We start from the raw sequence: 10,973 nt of genomic DNA, 5'->3' as shown, positions 1-10,973 counted from the left end.
ATTGGTTACATAACTTGTCCAAGGTCAGGTAAGATTTGAACCCAGGAAGTCTGACTTTAAAGTCTTATGCTCAATTTATTCTATTGGTGAATGCATTAGTTTGCTTGGGTTGCATAACAAAATGCCACAGACTTAAACAACAGAAATTTATTTTTTCAGGCTAGAGCTCTAAGATCAAGGTATTGGCAGGTTTGTTTTTTTCTGATGCTTCTCCCCTTGTCTTGCAGACTGCTGCCTTCTCACTGTGTCCTCACCTGTTTTTTTTTTTTTTTTTTCCCTGTGTGTGTGCCTCCCTGGTGTCTCTTTGTGTGTCCAAATTTCCTCTTCATCTAAGAACATCAGTCAGATTGAGTTAGGAGTTGCCCTGATGGATTCTTCATTTTAACTTATCACCTCTTTATAGGCCCTATATCTAATTTAGAAAATAACAGTGACCTTCTGCAGACCTCCTGTTTTCCTGACCTTTGGGTCTTCTGCTTGCTTCCTTATTGAGTATCTCTCCTCCCTCTGCCTGGCATTCTACTCTGCTCGCTTGCCTGGATCCTCTGCCAGAGGCCCATACCCTGCAGGCTCAGTGCACATGAAGACCAGATTAAGGCTTAGGTAAGAGCCTATTTCCATCAGCAGCTGCGATGTCTGGAAGAGGTGCTGCCCAGAGACCACTGTGGGAGTTACTGAGAGATGTTGGATCTTCTGTGTGCCTCCAAATTGTAGCATTTCCCCAGTTTCTGTTGAGTGTGCTCATCTGTGAGGTTGTAATCCTCAGTTTTCCAATTATCCATCTATATTCCTTGTAGGATGTGGGCTCTGGCTTCAGTGCAGGCTTTGTGTTCTGCTCCTTCCAAAAGTTTAAGACCCCTGGGCCTAGTTCCATCTCTGCATTGTCTTCCACAGTTTTTTAAGGTGATGCTTGATAATGCAAAGTGAGTGGGAAAGAGAGAAATTACAATAGAAGGTTGAAAGAAAATAAAAAAAATAATTAGAAGAATACAAAAAATAAGTCTGTTATATTCTGTGTCTCCTAGATTGGATAATTTATAGAAAAAGTGCTTGAAAAGCCTTCAGAGCTATCCAGTGGGAGGTGGCATGAATAGTAGTACTGCTGCATTTGTTTTATTAGTCTCACCTCCAGACTCTGGTTTCTGTCAAAGATGAATCTAGAAATAGATCAGCAGGTGGGTTGGACATCTGGAAGGCTGGGGTACTGTTGAACACCTGTGGATGGTGAAGCTGTCTTGTGGGGGTTCCTGCCTGTCTGGTCAGCATCCTGAAGACCAAGGGGGTATCAGTCCAACTTTCTGAAGGAGCCACTGAAGCTAGACGAAGAGACCTGTCTGTGCTGTAAACAGGAGAGGGAAAGGGCCACTTCCCAAATCAAGGCCATGCAAGATTAGTTCCAAGTGCAGGGAGAAGGTACAGCCACCAAAACACAGAGCAGCTCCAACCTGGCTCAGGGGTTAGAGAGAATCAGAAACACGCCTGCAAATATAGCAGAGGAAGAGGCAAGGCTAGAGAAAAAAATAGGCCAGGTAATAAGTGTGAAAGGGACTGACGCTCGTAATGACTCAAAACGACTGAGCTGCCAAACCTTTGAAAAAATCCTCTTGAAAACAGGAGCAGAGAAGAAAAGGAACACGGGCAGCAGTGGCACAGGGATGACCTTGAAGAATAATTAAGCCAACACCGAGCGAGGGGCTATTTTGCAGCTTGGAACATAGAGAAATCAGCGTGGGTTGGCAGGATTCTGGAGCATTAAGGGAGCTTGCGCTCTCTAAGCTAATTAGTTCACACACTTACGGTTATTTTGGGGAAAAGTAATAGGGATCTGAGGATGCTAAGAAGAGAAGGGAATGTAAAAGGTGATTTCAATCTTAAACCAAGACAGAAGCCTATGGAAATGCAGCTCAATATAGCTGATGTCAACAGGCAGTGGGGGGTGAGAAGGGAGCACCCCGCCATCCAGAGAGTAATGGGATCATTGGCAAGAACCATGATTGATTTTTTTCAAGAACAAAGCAGGCCCAACAATTGATTTTTTCCTTGTGCACAGGAATAGGCCGGATTTTAAAAGGTAGCATAAATCTTTGAACTTGACTCACACGTTTTGCACCAGGGTTTGTCCCATCTATTTCAGAGGTGGGGTAGCTTGGCTGTATGCGCCCTTGCCACATGAGCTGAGGGTGACCAGAAGGCCAAAGCCAGGGAGGAGGCAGATGGCAGTTCATCTAGCGCATGCTTGTGTAGGGAGTAAATCACCCAGGTTCACGAAGCTTCAGGTGATTCTCACCTGGGGGGTCCTGATGATTCCCTCAGAATGTGAAGTCCTCACAATGAGATTAGGGAATGGTAAAATGAGCTTTGCCTCAGGGAAAAATTAGATGATGTTTTAGTAATGTAACTGGGCCTGAAGAGATTCTTGCCTTGGATGGACGACCGGACTGCATGCGTTTTCACCTTCCTTACCTATTTGATATTTTATAATTCTAGAAATGGTGGTTATCAGACTTTTTGAACAGTGGGGGGAAGATGGCACGAGTATGCTCTCCCTTCGTCACCCATGCTCTGCCTCATTCTAAGATTGAACATGCTGTTTCTATTGCCCCAGCCATCTCTAAGCCTTGTGCTTTGAATCCCATAACCTATAACTCATCTGATTCCTGAGAACCTCATCAAGTTATTCCTAACTTGAGCCCGAGTCTATTTTAGGTAGAGTCTGTATGGGAAATGCAGAGTAGGCAAAATGTTAAGGATATAGAGGCCAAATGAAATATGCAGTCTAGCACTTTGATGGCTTAATTCAGAAACCCTTATGCACAAAGATGTGTAAGCCTGTCAGATTCTGAAAAAGTACCCAGCTTTGATAAAATGAAGGACCAGCTATTAGACCACATAGAAGGTCCTGGCTCACCAGCCTCCTGAAGGCCCCTCCCTGTAGGATTTCATTGTCCTGCAAGCCTAGGGCACAGGGTCTTTCCCATGTTACAGATGCGAATATTCAAATGAAGTAAAGAGACTTCCAGATTTAGCTCCTATATGTAAAGAGCTTGGAAGTCACCACTCCCACCCTTACAACAAGAAAAAGCTTAACAACAACAACAACAAAAAAATCAATGGCTTTTCTTGGACTATCAGAGAATGATGTTGAAGAGCAAACCAGCACTTTGAAATCTGGAGAGACAGGTGAATACAGAAAAGTCCCACGGAAATACGGTTACCTGAAACATAGGTAAAATAAAATTCTATATTCCTTATTCTTTTTTAAAAAAATATTTTTATTGATTTCAGAGAGGAAGGGAGAGAGAGAAACATCAATGATGAGAGAGAATCATTGATCAACTGCCTCCTATATGCCCCACACTGGGGATTGATCCTGTAACCTGGGCATGTGCCCTGACTGGGAATTGAACCGTGACCTCCTGGTTCATAGGTTGATGCTCAACCACTGAGCATACCAGCTAGGCATATATTCCTTATTCTTAATTGATCTGAAAGATAACTTTTGGAGTAATAATAGTAATATTTTATTTATGAGATTATGAGATTGTATGATTTTGCTCTAGATAAGTGAAATAAATAACAGCAACATCATAAGGGCCAGAGAGAATGAATTGGGAATATTGGATTATAAGGCACTTTTACTAAATGTGAAGCAGAATGCTGTTATTTGAAGGCGAGGCTAGATTAATTAAAAATGTATATTTCAAACTCCAGGACAACCACCAATTTTTTTAAAAAAGAAGATTAATTAATATAGTAAGAGAAGAGAGTAAATGGATTCATGTAAAATGCTCAGTCAAAACCAGAAAAAAAACACACTAAAAGGTAGGAAAAAGAAACAAAGAAGTGCAATGAACAGAAACAGCTACAAATATAATAGCTATGAATCCAACTATATTAATAATCACTTTACTATAAATGGTCTAAATACACAATTAAAAGACAGAAATTGTCAAAATGAATAAAAAAATAAGACCCAACTATATTTTATCTACAAGAAAACCACTTTAGATGTAATGATTCATATATTAAAAGTAAAGGGATGGAGAGAGATGACCATGCTAACATTAATCAAGAGGAAATTAAAGGAGCTGTATTTATTTTAGAGAAAGCAGACTTTTAAACAAGGGAAATTACTAGGAATGAAGAGTTGCATTATATATATATATATGGCTAATATGCAAAGTGTCCCTGAAGGAGTTCAACCAGGAGACCGAGAGTTCTATTGCTCTCTATGATGTGCACTGACCACCAGGGGGTGGCACGGAATGAAGGAAGGCTCCGGCTGGCAGCTGGAAGGCCCCAATTGGACCTGATTGCTGGCCAGGCATAGGGACCCTACCAGTGCATGAATTTCATGCACCAGGCCTCTAGTATAATGATAAAGGGGTCACTTGTCCAAGGGGACTTAAGAATATGTAATTAACAAAAGAGTGCCAAAATGCACGAGGCAAAACTGAAAGAATGGCAAGAAGAAACCAAAAAGTCCATTATTATTGCTGGAGACTTCAGTGCCCTTTCAGTAATTGATAGATAAAACCAACTGAAAATCAGTAAAGATATAATTGACCCGAACAGCACTATCAATCAACTTGATTCCATCCCGTAACAACAGAGTACACATTTTTCTCATGCTCACATGGAACATTTACCAAAACAGACTGTGTTATGGGCCATGAAACACATCTTAACTGATTTAAAATAATAGAAATCATAGTAACTATGCTCTCAGACCATAATAAAATTAAACTGAAAATCAACAACAAAAACATAACTAGAAAATATGCAAATATTTGGAAATTAAACAAAACACTTCTAAATAACACATAGATGAAAGGAAAAGTCTTAAGGTAAATGATAACTTATTTTCAATTAAATGAAAATGAAGCATCAAATTTTGTGAGGTGCAGTGAAAGCAGTGCATAGAGGGAAATTTATAGCATCAATGTATATATTAGAAAAAAAAGATTATAAATCAACAATCTATGCTGTCACCTTAGGAAACTAGAAAAAGAAGTACTATTTAAGCAAACACAAAAGAAGAAAATTAGAGCAGTGGTACACTTATACAATGGAATACTATGCGGCTATAAAAACAAAGAAACTCTTACCCCTTGTGACAGCATGGATGGACCTGAAGTTTATTATGCTAAGCAAAATAAGCCAGACAGATAAAGGCAAGTACCTTATCATCTCACTTATATGTGGAATCTAATGAACAAAATAAATGGACAAACAAAATAGAACCAGAGGCATGAATGCATACAATAGACTGACAAATGTCAGAAGAGAAGAGGTTGGGGGGACTGGATAAAAAAAGGTGAAGAGGTTAGTCAAAGGACATGTATGCATAGCCCATTGGCACAGACCATAGTGTAGTGAAGACATTAGAAGCTGCAGTCAGTCCTTAATTTTCCATAGATCTTTAAGACCCAGGATGTGATTTAGATGCATGAGGCTGTGCAATTTTCCAGAGTCTGATGGTGGATAAGGAAGATCTGCATCTTTAGAAAGATCTCTCTGACTCCCCATCTGGAGTTGCTTCATGTTCTTCCTTCAGCAAAGTCAGTGTGGAGAGAGAGGGGAAATATTCAGAGAGCACCAGTATGTTCATGAACTCATTATTGTCATCATCAATACCTGGCCCTCATTCAAACCAATTCTGTCTTCCTATTTTCCACATTTCAAATTTCTTGCAAATCATCACAGACACACTAACCCCCTGGAAAGCAAATAGCGTACCATTTTAAATGAACACAAAAACAATCAGCTCAAGTTGGATATGCAAGAGTGAACCCCGTGACAACACCAGGGCCCAACAGTTGTCTCGACCAATGTCACATTCGAAGACTTCCTCCTGGGAATTCTATGTGCTCTGAGGTTGAAGCAAACAGGACTCTGTTCTTTCAATCATACCCTATCAGTGTGGGGCCCTCAGGCACAGTACCCCGAGCTGAGGTTAGGGTTGACGCTAGGCCTGGGGCAGGGCTTTGGAGAAGGAGAGAGGAGGTGAGAAATTGGAGAATGGCTTCCTGCTGCCCTTGAAGAACTTAAACTTTAGGGAGAAGATCTGTACAATCTCAAAAGGATTATTCCAGCAAAAATGAAAGAAAGCATCAACATCAGGGAGTATTTTGTACTATGCAGCAGGGAGAAGCAATAGGGATTTGGCTGGGAGATATCACACTTACACAGGGGTGTCCAAGAGCACCTTTCAACTGACAGCCAGGTTGTCCTCAGTTTCCTCTCTGGAGACTCCATGGAATGAGGTTATGGTCACAGATGCTCTCTGCTTCTGGAGTCCAGCCAGATGCAGCCACTAGCTTTGCTCCCAATTCACTGGATGCTCTGTCTGAGCTCCTTTGGCTTAGTGATATTTCCCTGCAATATGGCAATCCATGTCTATATAGTCATGGGCAGCTCACTGACAACTCTGGGGGAACCTTGTAGTTCTGGCATTTACTCCTTATCGGCTTGAAAGGGAGCACGTCTCGCTTCCTGAACAATACTGGTCCTCATCTTTCCAGTTCTCCTGTTGTGGTGAAGGTACTATAATGGTTATTTTTGGTTCTCATAATTTCTCAGTGGAGTAATTGCTCCGCGTTTTCCATTCCCGATGAAGAACATGTTGGATTGCTCTGAAAAAGCGTTAGCTGAGGCCCGTTGTCTATCACGTCTGTGGACGTGTGCAGGGGCAGGCTGGGTGAGTCAGCTGCCTCGCACCACCCAATGAATCACCGGGAAACCTTATTAGAAACTTTCCGGTGACAGGCTCCCATATATTTACTTGACATTACTAGGTTCTTGTGACTTCACTTTGCACATCTCAGGAGCAGGAGGGTTGTGCTGGGTGTTGCCAGCTACCTTTGTCTACTCTGGGAGCTCACAGCCATGGGAATGTTATTTGTTACTGATGTATTTGTCAAGTTCAGAGTGGTTAGGGGGCTGGATGGCATCTGATCCACACTGCCGCCTCCAACTCAAAAAAACCACTTCTCCTCCCCACCCACCTAAAATATTAGAAGAGCTACTCTTTATTCCATGCCTGCTCTGCTAGAAACTGCTTTCTGAAGCATTAGAATGCCCCTCTAATTCTTTTGTTGAACTCTCACATTAATGAGGCCCCATTAATGGATAAAGAAACAGATGATGCTTAAAATATGCTTACGGAGTTACCTTACCCAGTGTTCCAGCACTAGACCATGTCAGTACATAGGAAACACCATGGCTGCCTCGCTTTGTTGCTTTTTAGAAGCCACCATGCCATGTAGATTTATGTCACCGAGCTCAATTCAGGCTCATCAGCCTCAAATAGGATTGCTGGGTGTGGGGTGCAGGTTGCTTCATTAACTGCTGAAGATGCTTGAGGACTAGGGGGAAAGTTCCCATTCACTGTTCAACTTCATCTCCTTCCTTGAAAAGAACAGATAGATTTCACTAAATTCACTCACTATCCACCACTCATCCAAAACATTTGTCATATCCAGGTTCCATTTTTATCTGCTGCCCTAACTAATCTGTAAACCCAAAGACAACCATTCTTTCTGCCTTTTTCAAGTTGTACACTTATCTGCCTCCAAACTGGTTATCTTGTATGGGTTAGCTGTTTCTGCATGTTATAAGATTATGCTGGGGATGTAATCATTCCTGCACCATGACACCAATAAAGATAAGCTATATTCAGTACTCAAAGAAGAGATAGCTTTATTATTCCTTCACTAAGATCTTCACTCTTGCACTTGTCTAGCTTGGGTAAAACAAGTTCAGCACCATGCCAGCCTTTATCATGTATATTTCTGGGCCTTCGTTTTGATCATTGTAAAATAGTGATAGTCATGAATCAGATGTGTCTAACCATATCAAAGCTGTTGTGAGGACAAAATGAGTTAATAACGTTCGCCCAAAGAACTTATATGTAAAAATAAAAGGTCTTATTATGAGCAATAGTGGCATTGACCTTTCTTTTGTGACCCCCATCTTCTGCCCTTATCAAAAATAGTCTTTCCTACTCACAATTTAGTCTCAGATGTATTGCCATGTTTCTCTGAAGAGGTGACTGCTGTGCCCCAGGTATTAGTCTGCTATACCAACCATAACAAAGTCCCACAGACTGGGTGACTTACACAACAGAAGTTTAATTCTCTGTAATTTTGGAGACTAGGAGTCCAAGATCAGGGTTGGTTTCCTCTGAAGGCCTCACTCTTTGGCTTGTACATAGCCATCTTCTCCTGTGTCCTCACAGGGTCTATTCTTTGTGTGTGTCTGTTCTATAATGACACCAAAGGACATCAGTTATATTGGATTAGGGCCTACTCTAACAAACTCATTTAACCTTAATTACCATTTTAAATACCATCTCCTGCTACAGTCACAATAAGAGGCACTGTGGATTAAAACTTCAACATACAAATTATGCCCATAACACCCCCAATAAATTTTCTCATTTTCCATCTTTCCAAGATACTCTTCCTGTGTGTTTTCAAAGCATCCTTTATTTTTCTCCATTATGGCATTTATCACTGCTATAATTTCTTATTTATTTGTTTATATTCCACACTAGACTCGAATAAATCTGCATAGATCTCTGTTTGTTCTCCCTGTATACCTAGTTCCTGGAGCAAATAGATCTCTAATTAATCCTTGAATATTTGTTGAATGAATGAGTTCTTGTTATCACCTCTACTATGTGAAATTAGACCAAATATTTATTCCATGTTTATGTTATTTCACCACTGTCTTATTTCATGTAAAAAATCACAAGAGCCCAATGCGGTAAGTGGTACCATTAACATCCTTGTTTTATAAGTGAAGAATTTGAGGCACAAAAAAGTCAAGTAATTTACCTAAGGTCAAAAAGCAAGTAATACTGGTGAAGATGAAATTTGAGTCCAGAAAATATGACTTCAGAGCCCTCAAGCGTAGATACTATGTTGAGATGTGTTTTGGTAGAACAACAATGTGGTTTAGAGTTACTCCAACTGCTGGTTCATCTGAGTTCAGCCCAAGCCTTCCCCTGATTTATGTTATAAACCAAGAGTTTTTTTGATGGTTGTCTTAGAGTGGGAAAATCGAGGTAGAGCTAGAGGAGGGTAGAGATTGGCAGGTTTGGATCATAGAATGGGGGTTGTGTTTGGCAGGGGGAAGAGAGACGTGAGGATATGATAGGGGACACAGTCTAGGTGAGAGGATTCACAACAATTTTCATCATCCCTTAGAGATGACCAGCTTATAAGTCTCTAAGTCTTCAAAGCATGCTCCCTTGTATCATCTCAGGTGATTTTCAAAAAAGTCATCTGAATAAGCTGAGAAGTTATTATCTGTGTTTTTTTTTTAATTATAAGAAAACAGACTGAGAGTGATTGGTATATTGCCCAAGCTAGTCATTGGAGATCCCTGAGATTACATTCCAAGTCTGCTTTTCTGTCCTGGGATTGGGTTTAACATGGAAAGGAGGAAAGAAAGATGAACTTCAGGGGAATATCTTCAATCAGAAAGGAAGAGGAGGAAGAGTGGCTGGGAAAGGAAATGGAAGTGAACTGCTGGTGACATAAGTCAAAGGATCAGAGACTCTCAGAGTTAAAGTCATCACTGAGATGACATGTGAACGCTTCATGTATGTAAATCTCAGCAGGTAGCAGTTGGAAGGGCATTGAACATGCTCCAGAACATGCTCTCAGTGGTGTGGTGTGGTCAGGTCTTAGTCTATGTCCATATGAACTCTTCTCTATGAATTAAATTTGTATTTTTCCCTAGAATTTCCATTACTCCAATAACACCAAATAGCTATATACCTTTTTGTTTGTTTGTTTTAGTTCTGTCTACCTGAAGACATACTACTTTTTGGTCTTTCTTCAGAATGGGTCCTTCATAGCAGATTTGTTTGTAACACCAAAGTACATGTTGGCTTTTTTCTCACTGCTCACACACCCAAGATCCCCTTGTTGTAATGCAAACAAGACATTTGAAAACCACTATTACTGAGATGTGCCCTCTTAATTTTCATCTTGATTTTCTTCTGTTTAGTATCCCAGGAGCTAGAATTAAAAATTAGGTATGCTTTAGAAGTATGTCTAGAATTAGAAATAAGATGTTTTACCCCCTGTACTGTGAGGGTCCCTCTAGTCTGTTTCTGACTGTAAATTGTTGTGCTGTGGTCGGTTAGCCTACCTTGAAATGAGGTAATGGTATGCTTAGCTCCAATGGCCAATTGGCAATGTGGTCATTGAATCCAAGACAGGTAAACAAAATATTATTTGTCTACTTCTAAAAATCCTATGGACTCTCTATTCTTCCTGCCAGAATTAACCTTCACTGTCAGGTTTTCTTATTTACAATGATGAGAAAATGCTAACTTGAGAAATAAGTGCTATCCTGGTTAACTTCACAGGTAACTTTGGGAGAGTTGTAGGGTAAAATAATGCTTGGTCTGGATCATTCTCTGTACCTTAGCAGCATATTCTACTATGGCCAGCAAGCTAGAAATTTAATTTTAATACTGGAAGTCATTCAATTTTTGACAAAGTGGATCAGCACAGTATTGATGTACTGAGTCTTAAGCATTCTTTGCTGCCTCAGCTTCCCCCCACCTTGATGTGGAGATATTGGGGACTTCTACCTAGGTTTTGGGTCATGAATTTGGCTTTAGATAGGCAATGCTGCCCTGTATAAAACATAATTGAACCATACCTGTCCCTGAGGCATTGCTAATTTCTTTGTCCTCAAATGCTCACCCCCATTAATTTCTGCCTGTGCAAATCCTACTTGCTCTTTAAGTTTTATTCAGAGGCTACCTCCTCTCAGAAGCCTTTCCTGATGGGAAAGTCAAAAGTCCTCCTCTGTATCCTGTTTGTAGATGTTGTCTCTAACCACAATCTAGTATATATGATCAATTTGTTTCCTTCATGCTTAATCTTTGCCACTAGATTGTAAGCTCTCCAAGGCCAATGGCTCTGTCTTTTTCAAGCTTTGTATGACCA

Source organism: Cnephaeus nilssonii (genome assembly GCF_951640355.1).
Source record: "Cnephaeus nilssonii genome assembly, chromosome: 15".
Taxonomy (NCBI): domain Eukaryota; kingdom Metazoa; phylum Chordata; class Mammalia; order Chiroptera; family Vespertilionidae; genus Cnephaeus; species Cnephaeus nilssonii.
Note: the sequence above shows the minus strand (reverse complement) of the source record.